Genomic DNA, 10567 nt, shown 5'->3' with positions numbered 1-10567 from the left:
CGTCTCTCACCTGTGACACGTCTCTCACCTGTGACACGTCTCTCACCTGTGACACGTCTCTCACCTGTCACACGTCTCTCACCTGTCACACGTCTCTCACCTGTGACATGTCTCTCACCTGTGACACGTCTCTCACCTGTGACATGTCTCTCACCTGTGACACGTCTCTCACCTGTGACACGTCTCTCACCTGTGACACGTCTCTCACCTGTGACATGTCTCTCACCTGTGACACGTCTCTCACCTGTGACACGTCTCTCACCTGTGACACGTGACACGTCTCTCACCTGTGACGCGTCTCTCACCTGTGACGCGTCTCTCACCTGTGACGCGTCTCTCACCTGTGACACGTCTCTCACCTGTGTGCTGCTCTCTGTAGGACGCAGTGTGTGAGCTGAAGGAGCGCGTGCGGGCCCAGTACCAGCGGATGCAGGCGCTGCTGGAAGCGGACCTGAGTGAGACCATGCAGCTGCTGGACAGCGCTCACAGTCTGCACCGGCAGAAGAGGTCCCGCCGGGCCCTGGAGCTCAGGGAGAGGCGTCAGGAAGCCGACAAGCTCCTCAGCTCGGCACACATGTTCTTCCAAAGAGCCGAGAACATCAACTTCATGAAGGTAAGACCTCTTCCCCTGTTTCTGTTTTCTCTCTCCTCTCCTCACAAGCCATATATGTAGGCCCTCAATATTCCTCATATGAGCAGATCCAGGACCTGAGTGACTCATCTGTCTTCTGATTGTCTTTTTCAGAACACAAAACCCTACCAGCTGTTAATGGACAGGTAAGCATTTCTACTCCACTTCCTGCCTGAGGACTCTCTAGCTGTGTTTCCATTACAGTTTTTCGCAAAATAATTGCGATATTTCTACAACTTCGACAATGTACAATTGCGACTTGTAGGCGTTTCCATTGAAGTTGAGTTTGGTACCGTCTGACGGAGCGCACACCTGAACGCAATTCCCATTAGCCTACCAGCAGCTGCCTGCCACAGTGGATCTGCCCCATATCCCGTCCCCTGCATGCTCAAATCCAACCAATGGTCAATGCAAATCACAACATGAAGTTACAACGCATATAAACGAGCCTGATTATCAATTCAAAATAAAATGAGTCGCAAAATGTTGCTGGCTGCGGTGAATGCAGTGAGCGCGACAGGCAGAGGAAAAAAGCCTAATAGCCTACAACTGGTCCGATTTAGAGATGGAGGGGGGAAAAGGCTGATTTGGTCAATAATCACAATGTTGTGTAGCTATTATAATTATAACACTGCACCTGAAACGTGTGTAATGTATTACTCACAGTCACTGTATTCACTTCAGTCAGGAGCACGCACCGCACCGGTGTGTGCTTGCTTTTCATCCCCTCGCGCTGTGCCAAATGCGCGCACACAGGCAGCCTGTCACCATGGACCGATTTCTGCCATTAAACATTATCTATTTTATATATATTTTGCATAACACTCGTCTTTCTGCTAGCGTTACTTCAAAGTTTTCCATTGCTGCGGAGGTTTTGCCACGGCTTATCGAACCGTTTCTTCCTCATTTTTCGCTGCTTTTCCAAAGCAGAATGGGTCACATGACGTGCTAATGCGAAAAAACTGTTTCCATTACACTTTTGCGATAAACTGCTATATCGACACGTCTGAAAAACCACCTCATGAGAGCGCAAAAACGTTTTGCGATATTTGGGAGGTTTTTCGAAATTTACGTGTTTCCATTACCCAATTTCTATTGCGATATTTATATTTTGCGCATTTGTGAGGGTAATGGAAACACGACTTCTGTCACATAGGCCCTGTTCACACCTGGTATTAGCCATAGACTGTATAAAGGAGATGACTATATAGACTGTTCACACCTGGTATTAGCCATATACTGTATAAAGGAGATGACTATATAGACTGTTCACACCTGGTATTAGCCATAGACTGTATAAAGGAGATGACTATATAGACTGTTCACACCTGGTATTAGCCATAGACTGTATAAAGGAGATGACTATATAGACTGTTCAGACCTGGTATTAGCCATAGACTGTATAAAGGAGATGACTATATAGACTGTTCAGACCTGGTATTAGCCATAGGCTGTATAAAGGAGATGACTATATAGACTGTTCACAACTGGTATTAGCCATAGACTGTATAAAGGAGATGACTATATAGACTGTTCAGACCTGGTATTAGCTATAGACTGTATAAAGGAGATGACTATATAGACTGTGCAGACCTGGTATTAGCCATAGACTGTATAAAGGAGATGACTATATAGACTGTTCAGACCTGGTATTAGCCATAGACTTTATAAAGGAGATTACTATATAGACTGTTCATACCTGGTATTACCCATAGACTGTATAAAGGAGATTACTATATAGACTGTTCATACCTGGTATTAACCATAGACTGTATAAAGGAGATTACTATATAGACTGTTCACACCTGGTATTACCCATAGACTGTATAAAGGAGATGAATATATAGACTGTTCAGACCTGGTATTAGCCATAGACTGGATAAAGGAGATGACTATATAGACTCTTCAGACCTGGTATTAGCCAAAGACTGGATAAAGGAGATGACTATATAGACTGTTCATACCTGGTATTAGCCATAGACTGGATAAAGGAGATGACTATATAGACTGTTCAGACCTGGTATTAGCCATAGACTGGATAAAGGAGATGACTATATAGACTGTTCATACCTGGTATTAGCCATAGACTGGATAAAGGAGATGACTATATAGACTGTTCAGACCTGGTATTAGCCATAGACTGGATAAAGGAGATGACTATATAGACTGTTCATACCTGGTATTAGCCATAGACTGGATAAAGGAGATGACTATATAGACTGTTCAGACCTGGTATTAGCCATAGACTGGATAAAGGAGATGACTATATAGACTGTTCACACCTGGTATTAACCATAGACTGGATAAAGGAGATGACTATATAGACTGTTCAGACCTGGTATTAGCCATAGACTGTATAAAGGAGATGACTATATAGACTGTTCAGACCTGGTATTAGCCATAGACTGTGTGTGTGTGTGTGTGTGTGTGTGTGTGTGTGTGTGTGTGTGTGTGTGTGTGTGTGTGTGTGTGTGTGTGTGTGTGTGTGTGTGTGTGTGTGTGTGTGTGTGTGTGTGTGTCCTTGTAGTAGCTCATCCTTGAATCTGGGTCAGACATTGCATGAATTCAGATTGACCAACCCACATTGAGACAGACTTGTTATTTATGTATGTGTGTGTGTGGATGTGAAAGTGTGTGTTTAGCCAGGTCTGTCTGTGTGACCACTGTGTTCTGGTTCTGTCTGTCTGTGTGACCACTATGTTCTGGTTCTGTCAGGTCCAACTCACACCTGGGCAGTGCCCTCCCAGCAACACCGAGTGGGCCAGCTGAACTCTCATCATTTCCTCTCCGAGCTGTCGATGAGAGAGCAGAACTTACGCAAAATGCTGGAGGGTAAGAGAGAGAGAGAGAGAGAGAGAGAGAGAGAGAGAGAGAGAGAGAGAGAGAGAGAGAGAGAGAGAGAGAGAGAGAGAGAGAGAGAGAGAGAGAGAGAGAGAGAGAGAGAGAGAGAGAGAGAGAGAGAGAGAGAGAGAGAGAGAGAGAATGAGGAACTAAAGATAACGGGGTCAAAGTGTGGCTTCAGGATGTTGAACTAGGGATGTTAATGATTAACGACAATCGATTAATCAATCATTAAGAATGTGATCGATCAAACTATATGTTAACTGATTAATCGACAATGTAGCTATGTGCTATTTATCATTTTTCTTTTCTGAAATTATTTAACACCACAAGGGCAAAATGTACATTCACTGCTCATACAGAGGAAGAAGAAAGCCAAGCTAGCAGACAGAATTAAGTCCAGGGTGGGAGAATTACACCCAAAAAGACAACAGTAATGATTGTAAACATTGTAATACAATGTTGAAATATCTCACATCCACAAGCACAATGACAGCTAAGTTTAGTGTTTGATCAACTTGTTGGGTCGGCCTGAAGACAGTGTAAAACCCTGCATTTTGTATTTTTGATTTTGTATGTCAAAAGCAGTTTTTAGAATGATTCATCGATAATTGATCGTTAACCTGACCAATTAATCGATTGAAAAAATTGATCAGAAATTGAATTGGTCAGAAATGACGATGTATTCTCTCTCTCCACTTTCCGTTGTCAGAGCCATTCAGCGAGTCGCCCATCCTCCAGACGGTTTCTGTCTCACAGCGGCTGCACCGGCTCCGGCTCCGGCACCGCGGCCGGTCCACGAACCGAGAAGAGGAAATTACGGCACGGCGTTCCCGGACAGTAAGCCCGGACCCTCCACCTCCCAGGATCTGGCCCCCAGTAGCAAAGACCAGAGCCATCGCGCTTCCTCCTTGTATCCCTCCGGGGGGTGGCCTCTCCTCCCAGACTCCTCCTCACACCGGCGGCCCCAGCCCTAGTGGCCGGGGCCTGGGCAGCTCCGCACATCATCACATGGTGGGTCTGGGCTCCGGCTCGAGCCACCACCACACTCAGGACCGTGTTCTCCCCCTCCTCGCACTTCCCCGGCGGAGGCCAGTACGAAGGCAGGAAAGTACTCGTGTGCACTCTGGATAACTGCTGCTGCCCCGGGGCCTCCCCGCGCGGCCACCCCGCGTACCCGCCGCCAAACTCCTTCCCCTGGATACCTTCTCAGGAGTTTGCCCCTCACACCCCGCTGCCCTCGGGCCAGGCGCTTCAGGGTCTCTCCATGAGGGGCTTGATGGACGCCTCACAGACAGCCAGAACCCCCGGGTTCTACGGGCTCTACGGCCAGTCCTCTGCCAAGCACTATGTAACCAGTTAATTAAACCAGAAGCAGTCATTTCCATCCAAATCTGTCCCATCTATGTTTTCTTTCCCGTTTTTGGTCGGCTGAAAGTTTCATTTCTACTAATCGTGAGATGACAACACTTTATGGGGAACAGACTCCATGTGATCCTACAGAAGCACGAGATTTCATTCTACACCAATAGCCTCATGTTGGGGTTGGAGAAAATGAAAATTTTGCACTTTCCACCACTAGGGCGGTAGCACCATCCTTTATAATAAAGGAGTGGCGGGGCGTGGTTACGCCATCCTCAGCCTTCTTCTCTCCCACGAAGGAAGCACATCGCTCCTCTGCCGTTAGCTAGCTTAACCGTTCACAGTGGTTGTAGTGACCGCGCCCACCTTTTCTCTACCCGACAAAATGATCCTCGAGGATAAAGAAAGACACTTTGTCGTCACTCGACCTCCAGCGCCAGTAACTTTGCCAAAGTCGCCGTCGTTGGATCGGTGTCCAGTGATTTTTTTTTTACCAGGTTTCACCAACACCCAGACTTTCATGAGTCACCCAGCGCCAGCAACTTTACCTGAAAACCGACATTGGTTTAGCGCCTAGTGTTATCTTGCCGGATAATTCCACCGATGCTATGGCTAGCTCCCGCACTAGCCAGAAAAGTTGGGTTCTATAAGACTTGCGTCTCGGCCCAGTGCGTGGCACAGGCGGTCTTGGGACACAGTTTCAGGAACTTGGCAACTTCCCTTTGGGGTCGTAGCTACATGAGCTGTCTGGCATACGGAGCTCCCACATCCCATAAAGTGAGTCACCTCACGATTATTCAAAATGAAACTTAAGGTTATGTATATAACCCTGGTTTAATGAATAACATGAGTGTGAGAGATGACTCACCAGACAACCCTACGTGCCAGAGTGGTCTTCAGGGTGGGCGAGTCCCTTTTATAAAAGATGGTGCTACCGCCCCTAGTGGCGAAAGTGAAAAATGTCTCCAACCCCAACATGAGGACATTGGTGTCGATTTCAATATAGTGCTTCTGTAGGGTCACAGGGATTCTGTTCCCCATAAAGTGTGTCCTCTCGCTCGTATTATTCATAAAACCGGGGTTATATACATAACCTTCAGATTTATTGCCTAGCTGCCACCTCCTCACTTCCTCTTTCTAAGCTTTTCTCACGGCGAGTTGCTCTCACTGTCTCCAGGACCACACGTTATTCTAACGACGTCACTTGACCCTATTTTTAGGAAACGCACCCTATTACTTTGGTAGCACTCATCGTTTCTGTGTTATGACAATAAGGGTAAATCAGTGTGTGTGCTGGTTCTAAATATAAAAGGCCACTGTGTAGGCTTTGGGACTGGGTGGCTAGCTGGAGTCGTTACTGGTGGTCTGGTTGTTGGAACAAGGCTCTGGTAGTCCGGTAGCTCCAAGCCATTACCAGAGTCTGTATCTGGCATGAAACCATCTATTAAAGGAACACTCCGCCCATTTTCACCAGCTTTGTATCATTAGAACATCAGTAGTATATCAGAAAACTGTAAACGGTTTTGAAGTCTGTCATTTAATTTGACAGTTATTGAGTGTTAAAGTGTGGACCAGTGACATCACTGGTCCACACTAACTCAAATTAATAACTCATTAACTCAAATCAACTCTCAATAACTGTCAAACTATTCATCATTCATCTAGTTGACAGTTATTGAGAGTTGATTTGAGTTAATGAGTTATTAATTTGAGTTAGTGTGTTAAAGTGTGGACCAGTGATGTCACTGGTCCACACTTTAACACTCAATAACTGTCAAATTAAATGACAGACTTCAAAACCGTTTACAGTTTTCTGATATACTACTGATGTTCTAATGATACAAAGCTGGTTGAAAATGGGCGGAGTGTTCCTTTAAAACACAGCAACAAAAGGCATGGCTTCATCTGAAAGCCAGTCATCGTCTGTCTGTTGCCTTATTCCTCTTTCAGTTTGACTGGACGTGCTTAATGTGAATAATGTAGTCTTAAATCCATTCAAGCAGGAAACGCATCTCCATCATCCGATCCATCCGAGAGCCTCGATACGGACTCTAGAGACTCCAGTGCCTAAAGAAGACTGTTCACTTTGCTGTCGTTATTGGACTTGGAAGTTCTGAGCTCTTTGATTTCCTGTTTGCGGCTGAAAGCATGCAGGGGAGCCTCTCCGTGGACTCCAAAGTCCACGTGGCTTAGCAACACACACTGGACTACAAAATGCTTGTCAGGTTTTTCATGACTTTTTATACAGACAGACAAATCAGTGGGAAATATTGAATAAACAAGCATATTATATTACATTCCGTTGTGTTTCGAGCCTTTGGTCTGAAACTTTGAGTGGAATCTCATGGACTATATCTTCCATGGTTATAAATTATAACCTGGAAGACAGTCCATGAGAAGCAAGAGGTTCTGTTATTTGTTTAGGTGAATTATAGGTTTCACGGTTTGGACTCTGGCTCACCGGGTCACATTTTGAAATGTCGAAGCTTCCCGTCAAAAAAAGAGTCATCATATTGCAATGCACCCCACCCTGTAGCCAGCCCACACTCTATCCACCCTGTAGCCAGCCCACACTCTATCCACCATGTAACCAGCCCACACTCTATCCACCCTGTAAGCAGCCCACACTCTATCCACCATGTAACCAGCCCACACTCTATCCACCCTGTAGCCAGCCCACACTCTATCCACCCTGTAACCAGCCCACACTCTATCCACCCTGTAAGCAGCCCACACTCTATCCACCCTGTAGCCAGCCCACACTCTATCCACCCTGTAACCAGCCCACACTCTATCCACCCTGTAGCCAGCCCACACTCTATCCACCCTGTAACCAGCCCACACTCTATCCACCATGTAACCAGCCCACACTCTATCCACCCTGTAACCAGCCCACACTCTATCCACCCTGTAACCAGCCCACACTCTATCCACCATGTAACCAGCCCACACTCTATCCACCATGTAACCAGCCCACACTCTATCCACCATGTAACCAGCCCACACTCTATCCACCATGTAACCAGCCCACACTCTATCCACCATGTAACCAGCCCACACTCTATCCACCCTGTAGCCAGCCCACACTCTATCCACCCTGTAGCCAGCCCACACTCTATCCACCCTGTAGCCAGCCCACACTCTATCCACCCTGTAGCCAGCCCACACTCTATTCACCCTGTAACCAGCCCACACTCTATCCACCCTGTAACCAGCCCACACTCTATCCACCCTGTAGCCAGCCCACACTCTATCCACCCTGTAGCCAGCCCACACTCTATCCACCCTGTAACCAGCCCACACTCTATCCACCATGTAACCAGCCCACACTCTATCCACCCTGTAACCAGCCCACACTCTATCCACCCTGTAACCAGCCCACACTCTATCCACCATGTAACCAGCCCACACTCTATCCACCCTGTAGCCAGCCCACACTCTATCCACCCTGTAACCAGCCCACACTCTATCCACCCTGTAACCAGCCCACACTCTATCCACCATGTAACCAGCCCACACTCTATTCACCCTGTAACCAGCCCACACTCTATCCACCCTGTAACCAGCCCACACACTATCCACCCTGTAACCAGCCCACACTCTATCCACCCTGTAGCCAGCCCACACTCTATCCACCATGTAACCAGCCCACACTCTATCCACCCTGTAACCAGCCCACACTCTATCCACCCTGTAACCAGCCCACACTCTATTCACCCTGTAACCAGCCCACACTCTATCCACCCTGTAACCAGCCCACACTCTATCCACCCTGTAACCAGCCCACACTCTATCCACCCTGTAACCAGCCCACACTCTATCCACCCTGTAACCAGCCCACACTCTATCCACCCTGTAACCAGCCCACACTCTATCCACCCTGTAACCAGCCCACACTCTATCCACCCTGTAACCAGCCCACACTCTATCCACCATGTAACCAGCCCACACTCTATCCACCCTGTAACCAGCCCACACTCTATCCACCCTGTAACCAGCCCACACTCTATCCACCCTGTAACCAGCCCACACTCTATCCACCCTGTAACCAGCCCACACTCTATCCACCATGTAACCAGCCCACACTCTATCCACCCTGTAACCAGCCCACACTCTATCCACCCTGTAACCAGCCCACACTCTATCCACCCTGTAACCAGCCCACACTCTATCCACCCTGTAACCAGCCCACACTCTATCCACCCTGTAACCAGCCCACACTCTATCCACCCTGTAACCAGCCCACACTCTATCCACACTCTATCCACCCTGTAACCAGCCCACACTCTATCCACCCTGTAACCAGCCCACACTCTATCCACCCTGTAACCAGCCCACACTCTATTCACCCTGTAGCCAGCCCACACTCTATCCACCCTGTAGCCAGCCCACACTCTATTCACCCTGTAACCAGCCCACACTCTATCCACCCTGTAGCCAGCCCACACTATCCACCCTGTAACCAGCCCACACTCTATCCACCCTGTAACCAGCCCACACTCTATCCACCCTGTAACCAGCCCACACTCTATTCACCCTGTAGCCAGCCCACACTCTATCCACCCTGTAGCCAGCCCACACTCTATCCACCCTGTAACCAGCCCACACACTATCCACCCTGTAACCAGCCCACACTCTATCCACCCTGTAACCAGCCCACACTCTATTCACCCTGTAACCAGCCCACACTCTATTCATAGGCTGAGACTGGCTCATAGAAAAGCAGAAAAGACTCTGGATGTTTGAGATCTACTGTATTCTATGGAATCCCGGAATGTGCTGGAGGAGATTTGGACAGAAAATTGGTTACAGAGCTGACGGCGAGGCAGGCCGATTATTCGCCAATTTAGGACAGTTCACTTCCTTGTCAACATCCTGGTCTCTGGCACAATCAAGTCTCATCCCTCTTTGTCTCATTACTGGAGCCGGTTGGCAAGTTAGGTCACAGAACGGGAATAACTGATGAGTGGCGCCTCCTTCCCTCCCTCCCTCCCTCCCTCCCTCTCTCTCTCCCTCCCTCCCTCCCTCCCTCCCTCCCTCCCTCTCTCCCTCCCTCCCTCCCTCCCTCCCTCTCTCCCTCCCTCCCTCCCTCTCTCCCTCCCTCCCTCCCTCCCTCCCTCTCTCCCTCCCTCTCTCCCTCCCTCCCTCTCTCCCTCCCTCCCTCCCTCTCTCTCTCCCTCCCTCCCTCCCTCCCTCCCTCTCCTGGGGTATCATTTGCCCGGTCTCGACGCAGAGGAGGAGGGGCACGATGGGCGGATGATATAAGCGCAGAGTTTTAATGAGGGCTGGGACCGTATAGTCATCTACTTATCTGTCACTCATAACCCTTTCATCCATTCCCCTCCCCCAAAGCGAGACGGCGAGATCGAGGGAGCGCGCCGAGGGGCGTGGAGCAGGGCCGGGAAGGAGGAGAGGAGAGGAGAGGAAAGGAGAGGAGAGGAGAGGAGAGGAGAGCAGAGGAGATGAGAGCAGAGCAGGGGAGAGGAGAGGAGAGGAGAGGAAAGGAGAGGAGAGGAGAGGAGAGGAGAGCAGAGGAGAGCAGAGCAGGGGAGAGGAGAGGAGAGGAGAGGAGAGGAGAGGAGAGGAGAGGAGAGGAGGAGAGGAGAGGAGAGGAGAGGAGAGGAGGGGAGAGGGGGATGAGTGGTTGGAAAGGGGAGAAGATGAGTGGGTGGGTGGGGGAGAAGGGGGGGACGGAGACACATCACTTATTTATGGGTTATAAAATGTTCTGCC

General features: G+C 48.8%; 1 pseudogene across 1 annotated transcript in view; it reads left to right on the top strand.

Moving 5' to 3' along the window:
- LOC310796364 (E3 ubiquitin-protein ligase TRIM8-like) overlaps positions 1 to 5193 on the top strand; it is a 20286-nt pseudogene extending 15093 nt beyond the window's left edge. Inside the window, exons 4-7 of the transcript XR_014553968.1 lie at positions 380 to 613; positions 746 to 777; positions 3347 to 3463; positions 4185 to 5193. The product of XR_014553968.1 is annotated as an E3 ubiquitin-protein ligase TRIM8-like (transcript). The remainder of the gene's footprint in view (positions 1 to 379; positions 614 to 745; positions 778 to 3346; positions 3464 to 4184) is intronic.
- The last annotated feature ends 5374 nt before the right edge of the window (positions 5194 to 10567 follow it).

Source organism: Poromitra crassiceps, assembly GCF_964638095.1.
Source record: "Poromitra crassiceps genome assembly, chromosome: 22".
NCBI classification, from domain to species: Eukaryota; Metazoa; Chordata; class Actinopteri; order Beryciformes; family Melamphaidae; genus Poromitra; species Poromitra crassiceps.
The sequence above is the reverse complement of the archived record's forward strand: the minus strand, read 5'-3'. Positions and strand labels throughout refer to the sequence as shown.